Raw genomic sequence first — 13,622 nt, 5'->3', positions numbered from 1 at the left:
GAGCAGAAGTATTAAGTAACGAGAAATGTAAAAACTACTAAATGTAAAAGTGCCTCAGAACTGTACTTACTGTAGGCACAATACTTGGGTAAATGTACTTAGTTACTTTCCATCACTGCCATTGTGTAACATTGCACTCACTTTTCCAGCAAAAGGAGACACAACATGGGTCTGTTTTGTCCATCAGAGAGATGGAGTGTGTTTTTAAAGTCTTTATGAGAGAGAGAGAGGGAGGGCGAGATTGACAGAGACACAGAGAGACAGACAGACACAGAGCGAGGTGGAGACGGCGAGGGAATCGACAGAGAGAGAGAAGAGAGAGCGCTACCATTGTGTGTTTTCTGCAGAGACTCAGCAGGCCATGCCAGAAATAACACCACAGCACGCAGAGCTGGGACCAGTAATATCCACCAACTTCCCACCGCCCGCCGCCATCACCATGGATATTTCGTCCAAATACGAGGAAATATGCGTTGCAGCGGGCGGGGCGGATGATATTTGTCAGTTTGACAACGATGTGTGTGGGGTGAACTTTGGTATAGCGCAACACCAAAAAACAGGGGGTTCGCTTATGAACAAAACCACCTCGCGTGTCGGGGGAAATGCTGTATCGGCTAATCCCCTTCTGGTCATGTATTTAGAAGTTTTAAAGCTACGTTTTGTCATGCATTGGTGAAATATGAAATATTTTGCCGGGGATCATGGTAGTTGTTGCAGGTGTGACAAAGAAACCACAAGTAGGGGTTTGTTCTTTTGGGGTTTTATGAAAAATAAACATGACAAATAGACATAGGTGAGCTCTGTGTGTGTGTGTGTGTGTGGTGTGGTGTGGTGTGGTGTGGTGTGGTGTGGTGTGGTGCGTGTGCGTGTGCGCGCGTGTGCGTGCGTGCGTGTGTGTGTGTGTGCGCGCGCCTGCCTGCGTGTGTCTCCTCTTCAGCTCTCCCCTCTTGTGTCTCCGAGACCTCTGACCCTGTCTCTATACACCTCTTACTGGCTTCTTCTCTTATGAAATTCAATTTGCCCCCCACCTCTTCCCTTCCTCTCTCTCTCATCGTGGCTTTAGTAAAGCCTTCACAGTGTCGTGCAGGTTTTAGATAAGGTGACGGCGGGGCCCATTCAGGGCCTGCTTTATCTGCTGCTCTTAGCGAAGTCCTTTCTACAGCAGCCTGAGAACTAAGGGCTGCTCATAATCTACTATCAGAGAGAGAGAGAGAGAGAGAGAGAGAGAGAGAGAGAGAGAGAGAGAGAGAGAGAGAGAGAGAGAGAGAGCATAGGTGTATTTTACAGACACTAGAGGGAGATGTGTGCATGTGGGTGGATGACGGATCAGAAGGGACAGAAAAAGGTGCGCAGAAATGTATTTGTGTAGCCGAGACACAAGTATGTTCTAAGTGCAAAGGTACAGTAGGCATGATATATGGTTCCTGATTTTTTACTTAGTTGCACGCTGGCGAAAATAGCCGATCTACAAGTTCACAACGCGCCGCTGTGCGCCGCGTTGAGACCTTGAGACCTTGTGGATGGGCTATTTTCACTGGCGCGTACACAAAGTATAAATCAGGCTTGACCGTTCAATCCAGCAACATGCCTACTCACACCCACACCCAACACAGATGCGCTCACACATACTATATCCCTCTCTCTCTCTCTCTCTCCCCCGCGCTTGACTTCACCGTTCAGGTGATTACGATCCTTGTCCTTTCCTCATTTCCAGATGAGCGGAGGTCACACAGTTGTCAAAATACCGGCCAGGAAATGTTGCGTTCATAGCGGCCACACGCCATTTGGAGCAAGGAGCTGAGACCAGTGGAACAGAAGAGAGAGAGAGAGAGCTCTGGAGAGGGTAGGAGGTCTTTCTGCCGGAGCGCCGTTGTACGGCAGCAAGAATTATGTAGAAATAATTCAGCTAGCAAATCGGAAAAAAAAATAATAGGGTTAAGTGCGGAGGTGTCACCCGGGTAGAACTCCACTGCTCGCCTTGCGTCTTTGACCCCCGTGTCCGTTAAACAGCCATGCGCAGTGCCAATGTGCCCTTGAGCCAGACAAAGAAAGCCCCAGCCGCTCATCTCGCTGCGAGATGTGGTCTCGATAGGGGCTTTTAAAGGCCGACGCTTATAAAATGTAAAAATTAATTATAAGTTGGGAAAAGTGCTGCGGGGGACTTTATGCATAGTCAAAACAAAGATTTAAATCTAGCTTTTTCTCTTTTTTTCCAGCCTATTGTGAAAAGTAAGCCAAAATCCTGCCAGTGTTTCTCGCTGTTGCACACGTCTAAAAGAGGAGGACAGCTTAAAAAAAGTGAGCAAGGAGGAGTGTGTATACTCTGCAAGCCCGTATACTGCACTTATTCGGCGAGAAAGAAATAAAGAGAGAAAAAAAAAGCAGGAAAATAAAGTACGTTGCACTGCGGTTCTCCGGGAAGAGGTGGGGAGTGCGGGATGAAGTTGTTTTCCGGAGGAGCTTGCGTGTCTGTCTTTGTTGACAGGGCCTTATTAGGAGGCTACCCTGTCCAAAAGAGAAGAAAACTGGCCCGGAGGCGACTGGCGCTCAGTCTTGTGGTGCTGGGAAGCCTTTAGAGGGGTCGGGGATTGTGTGTGTGTGTGTGTGTGTGTGTGTGTGTGTGCGTGTGTGTGGGGGACCTTTCAGCAAGCATCCAGGCCGAAATGGTCCGAGATCGTGCAGGATGCCAATAGCAATAAGACACCACTGACGTGATAACACGCACACGCACACGCACACACACACACACACACACACACACACACACACACACACACACGTAGGTGGGAGTCAAACGGAGATGGACGTAGAGCGTTCAGAAAGTGCCCAAATGCGCACCACACACCTCAGATAAAAGGGAGGGAAGAACACTGGATATGTGATCCAGCTCACAGCATGACGCACACAGATTGACACCGAGGATGAAGACTCCTGAAATCTGAGGGGGACTTCACACGACAAATGCGCCGCGTCGTTATCAATTACACGCCATAATGGATAATGCACCGCATCACACCAAGCCTATAATTCACTTGCTCTGACCAGCAGGCCTCCGGGCTGTTTATGCGGTGTTTGGAAGCATAATATTAAACTCCATGCAGGATGGCAGATACACCATATTACCAGATATTGCGTGTCACATCCAACTTGCCTGTCAACTAAAGTGGAATGCTTGAAGCACAGCCCATACAAGCCGGAGTTCAACAGCAGCACTGTTTGTCTGCAACAGTTAGATGTGGGGCTGAGACAATTTAGAGGGAGGGAGAGACATAGAATGTGTGTGTGTGTCTCTATGCGTCCGCGTGTGTGCACGTGTGTGCGTGTGTGCGTGCGCTTGCGTCTGTGCGTTCCTGGCTCTGCAGTGGCAGGTCAATAGCGCAAGTGTCTGTGTGTCTGGATTTGAAGGGCTCAGCTTGAGTGCTGTGTCTAAGTGTTACCCTCTCCTTAGGGGGTAGGGGGGGATGGGGAGTCGTCAATGAGGAGGCACTCTGACCTTAGTTACAAATGACTTCACCTTAGCTGCTACATGGCCGGGCCTGGAGCTAAGGGTCATCCACACCAAGCACTATAACCATAACTGCAACCGCCGTATACTGTCCACCACTGTCATTGTTATAGCCATATTCTTAAAACAAACAATATATCATATGTATAGTTATAGTGCTTGGTTTGGACGGCCCTATAGCCTTTTTAGACAAATTACATCCATCAGTAATGTTCAGGTGTTTAGATGAAGCTATCGTCCAGGGTGACTTTGTCACAAGAGCATTAAAAGCTGCAATGTGGAACTTATTTGAATGAATAAAACGTTATTTTAACCAATCTCTATGATAAGAGTACTGTATGTGCAATGCAATATAACACATCTGCAGTGGTAGGTGGGGATCTCCATTCTCTTCCATTTACAAATGTAGACCCTGGTGTTAGATAGGACACCGACTGGTTGATGAGCAGCACTGCCTGAAGCTCCTACGTACAATATCTCCCCTGGCCAAGCGGGCATTCCATCTTGGATGAGCGGTAGAAATGTGGTCGGCCATGTGGGAGACACTGGTTTGAATCCCGGGTAGGACATGAAACTTTCATTTATACATTGCCAATGTTACAAGCAACCATTGTGTTTTGCAGCAACAAAACAGTTTCTTCTCTTAACTTCAATCGGTGGCCATTGCCACCAAAGCGGTGAGCAAGCCTGCAATATATCTCTACTTGTCCCTCTCTAAACCTACTTGTTCTCGAGTAGTTTACCTGGCTGCCGTCTCAACAGGGGCCACCCTGCGCTGAGGGTGATGGATCTTTCAATGAACGCCGAGCTCCCACCAAAGATCAGCGCGGTTAATAGGCACTATACTGCTGATCCTGGTGGGGCCAAGGATCTAACACATTCTCTCTCTCTCTCTCTTTCTCTCTGTCTCTCTCTCTTTCCACCATTCTGTATTTCCCATCATCATCTCTGTCCTCCTTTTCTGCACCTTCTCTCCTCCTCACTGCTCCTCTTATCGCACCTTCCATCTCAGCCGTTGTCTTGTGAATATTCCAATTATGGCGGTGCGTGTGTGACCTTTTATGTGAGCTGTAGAAGATATAGTTATCTGCCTTCTACTCTGACACCCGGCGTCTATCAATCACCTGCCCCCGCCTCCCTGCTCCCCAGCACGCGCGCGCGTACACACACACACACACACACACACACACACACACACACACACACACACACACACACACACACACACACACACACACACACACACACACACACACACACACACACACACACACACACACACACACACACACACACACACACACACAATGCCACAATGGAATGTTGAGAGAGAGAGAGAGAGAGAGAGAGAGCTATCCTCAATACAAACTCTGGGATAAGGGATGTACTCTGAAAGTGTAAGCTAGGGAGAGAACAGAGAGTGAGGCTAGCTGGGCCTCGTTGATAAAGATGTACGAATGTACTGAGCTGTGAGCACACACACACACACACACACACACACACACACACACACACACACACACACACACACACACACACACACACACACACACACACACACACACACACACACACACACACACACACACACACACACAGGCAGAGGAACGTGAAATATTTTCCCTAGACTCTCCTACCTGGCTGACTGAACCTTGCATCCATAAACAAGGGCCCTTCCTATATCACGGTTCTAAGAACAAGCCAGCGTAAACTAAGTCATACTTCTTTAGCTTCATTCTTGTTCGTTCCCATTGTGTGTGTGTTTTTTTTCTTCTTTTCTCCTCCACCCGCCCCCCCCACCAAGCTAATCTACATCTTTCATTGAATCAAGAATGGAAATTCACGAGAAATGCTTCTTTTTCAATTTCATGCTGAGGTAGCTCAAGTTAGTGGATGTAATTTCTCCTAACAAGAAAATGTATCACTCTGTCGCTCACTTAGTCCAGCCATGTGAGAAACGATGCCAGCCCCCCCTCTCTTTTTTTGTGCAGGGTTTTTTTTATTTTTTTATTCTCTGGCTTTGATGAATGTGCCAAAAAGCGTGATCACTCCCTCCGTAGCACTCCAATACAAGGACGGGAACAATTACACTGCTTATTAAAAAAAGAAGAGAAACACTGGCTCTGAAATCTATATCAAAGATAAATGACGTATCATTTAGGCCTGCGGTGAAGACATGTTGTGGAACTAGGGTTAGAACAAAAGTGCAGACAGCAGTGTACATACCTCAAGCCTCAAGGACCGTAAATATTGGTCTGAGCCATGTGTCATTGTCCACATCCTGCTCTGGCAAACAAACAAATGATTTGTCTCATATTCTCACATTCACACTGTTTACTGTGCACTGCCTCGCATTGACTCAAAGTTTTGTGTTTGCACTTGATGCAGTTATTTATTCTTCAGCTTCTCTGAGGAAGATTTTTTAATTCTCATAAAGGTTAAACAAGCAGGCAGATAAAAATATGGATACAGTGGAAAGAAAAACAAGTCTAAAGTTCAAAGAATTTGAGGCAACAAAAGGTGAAGCGAATGAAAAATACCAAACAAAGTCTACCCATGCAAAAAGAAACCATTTGAAGTTTTGTGCAAATGACGATTATCACGTTCACGCCGAATTGGATGATGAAGTCCAAACAGGTGAGAAAGAGGGAGGGAGGGAGAGAGAGGGAGGGGGGGGGTGATGCACAGAGAGGAGTATCGCTAAAACAATACCACGCATGGCCAAGCCTGCAGGCTAATGTATATTTATCGTGTAAACTTCTGATAAATGCATATGCAGAAACAATCAAATCCCAGGGTTTCCATTGGAGGCTCCCTTTCTTTTGCGAGCCCACGGACCGAAGCGTGAAACCAAATATCAGCTTAGTGTCCAGTCAAGCTTGAAGCTGCGACGCCTAGCCACCCTCACAATAGCATGTTCTGCATATGCTCACGGGCGTCGCTTTTATCAGGCTGGAACAAGCAGCTTTCCAGTGCTATCGCTGATCAATTCGCGGCGGTTAAGCCACCCCAGTGTGGGTAAATAAGCAGTGGTTAGGGCTTGATGAGGAATGGCAGGCAGGCCCGCCCGAGCAGGGGTGGGTGGGTTGGCGAATGTTTGATGGAGAAAAAGAATGAGAGAGATAGAGATGGTGGAGCGTATTGTCTATCTGTCTCTCCTGCGCTTGACTCCCTCGTTACGATTGCTATGAAGTTTTGCTCCTGGCTGAAGTTTGCCGGTGCGCTGAGTCCAGTCCCATCTTGTTTACATGCATCCATTTCTGGGGTTTTGTTTGTTTTTGTCTCAAAGGAATGCAGTTGAGGACGGAAATCATTTTGTTCCACCGTCCATGTGAACGATATGGCATATTACTGCTGTGACTTTTTTTTCCAACAGTGAGACAAATGCACGTTCTAGTCGGTGATAAAGACGTCATTCCACCTCGACAGCGACTGGGGGGTGGGGATATGGCGGGGGCTGACCCAGGGATCAGGTCCGACAAAACCCCCCTGGTGGCCTTCAGCCTCGCTAAAGCCCACGGTGAGCACAGCCAAAGCCGTCCGCTGAGTGACACATCAGCCAGTCAGCCGTTCTCGCCGCGGCGTCGCAGAGGCTCTAGTAGATATACTGTCTGTAGCGCTTGGAGCGGTCGTATTCCCCATGGCCTGGGCTTATTTACTGCATTTGTATGAAAAGCTCTGTAGACGAGAGGGCTTGAGAGCCCCAGCTTGGCCCTCTTACATATGTATACGCTGTTTAGGGGGGAATATAAAAATACATAAATAAATAAATAAATAAATAAATAAAAGAAAGAGCATCTCCGCTCTTGCGGCGCGACAACAGTTTGCAAACAGGCTTGGGGGAGCAGGGATGGAGCCATTTATATATTCAAGAAATGGGTCAGAGAGGCAGGTAATCGGAGCAGCGTGGGGAGCGATAAACGTATATATAAATAAGATAAAAAACGCCATCACAACTCAACAGGATGATACCTGGAAAGCGCTGGGCGAGCTCCTCAGAAAGCTTTAGGGACAGAGAACTCCTCCTTACTGTGTAGTCATCTACTTTCGGTTTCTTAGTTGCGGCGACGGGTGGAAGAGGGAGGTGGGGATGGTGTGTGTGTGTGTGTGTGTGTGTGTGTGTGTGTGTGTGTGTGTGTGTGTGTGTGTGTGTGTGTGTGTGTGTGTGCAGTGGTGGAAAAAGTACTCAAATTCTTTACTTAAGTAAAAGTACCAATACTGCAATATAAAAATACTCTGTTACAAGTAAAAGTCCAGAATTAAAAAATTACTTGAGTAAAAGTACAAAAGTATTGGCATCAAAATGTACTTAAAGTACCAAAAGTAAAAGGACTAAATATTTGAAAATAGCCGATCTACAAGCTCACAACGCGTCGCGATGCGACGCGTTGTGAGCTTGTAGATCTGCTATTTTCAAATAGCCTAGGTATAAAATAGGTTTAAAGTGGTTAATGTAGGTTTCATTATATCATAGTTTATATCTGAAAAGTAACTAGTAACTAAAGTTTTCAAGTAAATGTAGTGGAGTAAAAGTACAATGTTTGCCTCTGAGATGTAGTGGAGTAGAAGTAAAAGTATTGGAAATTGGAAATACTCAAGTAAAGTACAAATACCTCAAAATTGTACTTAAGTACAGTACTTGAGTAAATGTACTTAGTTACTTTCCACCACTGTGTGTGTGTGTGTGCGTGTGCGTGTGCGCGCGTGTGTGTGTGTGTGTGTGTGTGTGTGTGTGTTGGTGGTGGTGGTGGGGGTTGTACACAACAAACCATGGGGGGCAGGCGTTTCGGAGTCTGATTTGTTACTATTCATGGCTAAAGCTGAGAGGAACGGTAATACTAGACATGCTTGTTAAATTCACAAGGCTCCAAAGCTGCCTTCTAGCAAATCCTGCCTCTTGGTTGTCAGCTTAAGACAGCCGGCCCCATATGCATATGTAGGGAATTTTTAAGCTCTGTTAACCCATTAATACCTGGAACGCATCTGTGTCACTTTTAGATTTCTTTAGGCTATTCAAAAATAGCAGATATACAAGCTCATAGCGCGGCACCGAGTGCCGCGCTATGAGCTTGTAGATCTGCTATTTTTGAAAAAAATCTTGAAAAAAAAATCTTGAAAGAAAATGTTTTAGATTTTTTTTTTCAAAAATGTTTCAAAATGTCAAAACTTTCAAAAAACCTCAGGTCTTAATGGGTTAAATGGATGGCAGTGTCGCCGCCTATCAAACGACTCTAAGCCACTTGCCTTTTCCTTTTTTTCTCCTCCTCTTTTTTCAGGGGTGGGGTGGGGTGCGGTGGGGTTGGGGGGGTTGCATCTATCATATTGTACCACTTCCCTTCCCTCCTTCGGTGTGGAATATCTCCTTTCCCCTCCGGTTAACTCTACATCAGAGGCACAACGCCGGGCCATATACATGGATGTATTCAGGCGGGCGCGTGTGACAGCACCTCCCCCACCTCCCCACAACCACCCTCCCCAGTTGTATTAACCCATTAAAACCTGAGGCGATTCTTTAAAAAATCTAAATCTCAACAGTTTTTTGAAAAAAATCTGGAAAATATTTTTTCAATATTTTTCAAAAATAGCAGATCTACAAGCTCGTAGCGCGGCACTCGGTGCCGCGCTATGAGCTTGTATATCTGCTATTTTTGAATAGCCCAAAGAAATCTTAAAATGAGACGCAGATGCGTCCCCGGTCTTAATGGGTTAATGACCGGGGTGCTCCGTTTCAGGCTGTGACAGGGGAGTGGCAACAAGGCAACAAACAATGACAGAATGCCTGTTTTTCCAATTGTGAGGCGGCGAAATATGAGACGCCGCTCGCCGGCCGCGGCGCTCTGCGAGTGAGTTATTGCAGAGGGAGGGGGGGTATTGAGCTGTAGCGATAGCTCAGTCCCCACCTCTCACAGCCCGGGCGTGTGTGTGCGCGCGCGTGTGTGTGTGTGTGTGTGTGTGAGACAGCATATTACTGTGTATGTATGCTTGTGTATGTGTGGAGTTATGGATCCAGCGCCATTTATTTCCCAGGGCTGGAGCCAGGCAGTTAGGGAGGCGTGAAAGGAAATGAGTTGTGAAGTGGTCATTGATCCCGACCTGCGCTGGGTAGACCAGAGGCTGTCTGCTGCGCGGCCCTATCAGGCTGTGGTGTGTGTGTGACTGGGTAGCTGGCTCTTATTTACGCTGAGGAGGTTAACCCCCCTACCGGCTCAGTTCACTTGTCACTGTGGGACTGAACAAATAGCTAGCCTGCAAAAATGTAAAACAATAGAATGAGGCTCAGGCCAAACTAGAGGTCCTAATCCACATTGATTGGTGTCAACTGTAGGGTGTCAATTGTTTACATTTTGAGCATTCACCCCTCCCTCTGGCTGAATGAATGAACGAAAGAGAGAGCTGTTTTTTTTTCTAGTAAAGTGAGAGAATAGAACAATCGCCATCAGGTTTTAATCAAAGAACGTGGTATTGATGGAAGCAGTGATGTGACGTACGGCACTCACACACGCACACGCACACACACACACGCACACACGCACACACGCACACACACACACACACACACACAAACACACACACAGTGACCTGGCTTTAAGTCCCAGTGGCTGTCCTGACCGGAAAAGACCTCATACTGTGAAGTGTCTGCTTCCACCCCATTTAACTCTCACTGTCGCCACCCCACTGCAAAAGGAGCAAACTATAAGCTCACAACGCATCGCATCACAACGTGCGCTGTGAGCTTGTAGATCAGCTATTTCTCGTTGCAGTATTGTCGTAATACATACAATACATGCCCAAAATAGGTATACCAGGTTGAAAGTGGTTAACCTCCCCATCTCTCTCTCTCTCTCTCTCTCTCACCCTCCACTCCATCTCTCTCCCTCGCCCCATCACACGCCGCAGCCCCTCCAACCCCCGTCTGTCTTTCAAAGCTCACGGCTTGACATTTTGCCGCCTCTCGGGGGACTCCGGCTGCGGAATGGAGTCACCGGCGGGGGAGCGTCATTGCAAATTCCAGGAGGCCGTGCATGTAACGTGCTTTAAAGCAGGCGACGGACAGGCCAGGTTCCACGCAGGCATGCATGCGGCAGGATAAGGACCTGGGGGGGGTTGGCTGTGTGTGTGTGTGCGTGTGTGTGTGTGTGTGTGTGTGTGTGTGTGTGTGTGTGTGTGTGTGTGTGTGTGTGTGTGTGTGTGTGTGTGTGTGGTAGTGGTGGTGGGGGGGGGGGGTCTGGCTGGGCATAGGAGGGAGGAAACAGGGTAGATGTGGCGGAAGGTGACTACATACAGATAATAGGAGAAAAAAAAGCGGTGTTTTGTCAGTGGTAGAAGGAGGGAGGGAGGGTGGAGGTGGGGGGACAGGGCTGTCATTCACACCCTGTATCTTTAGTGTCATCGGTGGCGAGGGATGCGAGGGTGGGAGTATGCGGCGCTATATGTCACACGGGCCTGTGTACGTACTGTTCTGTTCTGCTGGGACCGTCTGTGATAGTTACAAGCTTGAAATGAAATGTATGTCTTTCTCTGGACACACACACGTACAATATATATATATATATATATATATATATAGTGTACGTATAGCTATATAATGTACGTACTGTAACATACACAGACAAACTGCCAAGCAAGGCATCCCTTCTTTTTTATTGTGTGTGATGTGATATGGGGATGTCATTATGTGCAGCGCCTTCCTGTCACTTTGCTCTGGACACACACATACTTATATCTGACAGGTACAGTAGTCCGAGATGAGGACACGGTTTTAAAAGGCCAGAGTCAACTATCTACTGAAGAAAGAGCAGAAAATGAAAACAATAGACTCACACAATCTCGTTTAGGTTTTCTGAAATCCTCTCCACTTGAGCCTTTTTCTCTCTCTCTCTCTCTCTCTCTCTCTCTCTCTCTCTCTCTCTCTCTCTCTCTCTCTCTCCGCTGTCCTAAGAGGTGAGTGGCGAGTGGTATCGGGGGGCTGCTAGTGTCTTATTTACACTGCCATGTGAGGGGGCCAATCTCGGGTCTGTGAGATAAATCTAATGAGCTTCTTTGTGTGAAGGTGCAAATGAGAGATCCCCCCCTCCTCCTCTTCGCTGCTCACCCTTCTTTTCCATCCAAAGGGGACAGAGGCTGGGTGATTAGGGCTTTAAATTATGCTCAAGGGCAAAGCCCAGATTTGCATCTGTGTGTGTGTGTGTGTGTGTGTGTGTGTGTGTGTGTGTGTGTGTGTGTCTGAATGAGAGGAGCGTGTGCATATGAGTGAGAGGCAAAAAGAGGTGTGCATGTGCTGTGTTCATCCATACAGTATGTGCATGACATGTGCCTACGTGTGCATGTTAGAAAGTGTGCGTGCGTGCACACACAGACACGTACTGTACACGCGTCTCCTGCGGAAGTTAAGCGCCAGGCAATGTGCTGCGGCATCACAGTGTCTTTTCGGTGGCACGATGCGTTGCTCCCTGTGGACCCGTGCTCCAGAACACAGAGCAGGCAGACTAACAGAGGCCTCGGCAAAGCTGTTGTGTTACCGTTCCTCCAACCCCCTGCATCACGCCGCTCCCACACCAATTATGAATCCCAACGCTCTAAACACACACACACACACACACACATAATGTACGCCAATGTACTAACACACACTCTTAGAGCAAAAGTAGGTACAGATGCAAGTTTATGCACAAATGCACAGAGAGAGGGGGGGGGGGTGCTTGTTTGTTGGTTGATGATAGTGGTCCATTCTGTATCATTAGAGTGTGGCAGAGATAGGGACTATTTACCTATGCTAAACAACAAGCGAAGTGCCGATAAGAGGGATGTGCATGCGTGTGCGAGCACACACGCGCCCACACAGACACGCACGCACGCACGCACGCACGCACACACGCACACACACACACACACACACACACACACACACACACACACACACACACACACACACACACAAAATGAGAGAACGTGATTGAGAGAGGCACTTTGTCCTTTGTATGTGGGACTGCAGTCGCCCTGGTGACGCATTTTTTTTCTTCTTTTGAGTGTGTATGTGTGTGTGGGGGGGGGTCGGTTCATTTGCCCTTAAACCCTAAAAATTACCCATCACTTGCTGTCACATTTCTCATCCCCTTCCATTTCCTGCAGCTAAACAGCAAGGCAGGCAGGTTAATTGCTGTCACTCTCATGTTGGACCACTGCCTAACTCCCGTGTTAGCGATAGCGGTAGCCTGGAAGCGCACTGCCACCTCGGCACACTTATTGTAATTTACGTCAAAATAAATCTTTTGCATATTTTTGCATTTTGCTGCATCATGCGCCTCGAGAAAACAACTGGGGGGGAAAAAAAGCTGTGTCTAAACCGGTTCTCCAAACTTGCAGACCCACAATGCAAACACTGTGTGTTTGCATTGTTTGTCTGGCTGGGGGAGTTATTTACTGCTTGTGACAGCATGTGTAAATAACTTAAAATTGTCACCAAAAACGAGAAAACAACACGTTTCGGATAACGGGAAAATGCAACATTGCAACTTGCATTGTATAATAAAATATCCACTAAGTGCAGTAAATACAACTTTGCAACTTGTATTGCATAATAAAATATCCACTAAATGCAGTAAACAAGTAAACGTCTAAACAACCAACAAAAAAAACGCTATGACTTGAATTATAAACATTACACCTGGCCATAGTTTACTGTTAAGTGAGATTGTTGAGCAGCAGACTCTGGAGACAGCTCCCACAGTCATCCAGAATTGAAGTTGACAATGATTACCATGACAACTATACTTATTACCAGAACCCAGACAACCACCATTTGACACTACAACAGATATCTATTCTGACCAAGATCAATATACAATATCTTGGCAATATGGAATAGGAACTGGTCGTCTTTGAAGTATGATTCATAACTTATACTCAGTGTTTATACTCAGTCAAAAATGCCCCATCTGCAAGCAAGCATTGTGAGCGTTGTGAGCTTGTAGATCTGCTATCTTCGGCGTGCAACACCCTCATGTGACGAAGTATAGGCTAAATCATTGGTTCTCAAAGGGGGGGGCCTTGGGGGCGTTCTAGGGGGTCCCCATCACAGATCTACAAGCACACAGGGTGTCACTTCGTGCCGCGCTGC

The 13,622-nt window shown here is 47.1% G+C and overlaps 1 protein-coding gene across 1 annotated transcript in view; it reads right to left on the bottom strand.

Moving 5' to 3' along the window:
* foxp2 (forkhead box P2) overlaps positions 1-13,622 on the bottom strand; it is a 162,519-nt gene that overhangs the window by 72,218 nt on the left and 76,679 nt on the right.

Source organism: Gymnoscopelus braueri (genome assembly GCF_963280865.1).
Source record: "Gymnoscopelus braueri genome assembly, chromosome: 23".
NCBI lineage: Eukaryota > Metazoa > Chordata > Actinopteri > Myctophiformes > Myctophidae > Gymnoscopelus > Gymnoscopelus braueri.
Note: the sequence above shows the minus strand (reverse complement) of the source record. Positions and strands in the feature narration are given on the sequence as shown.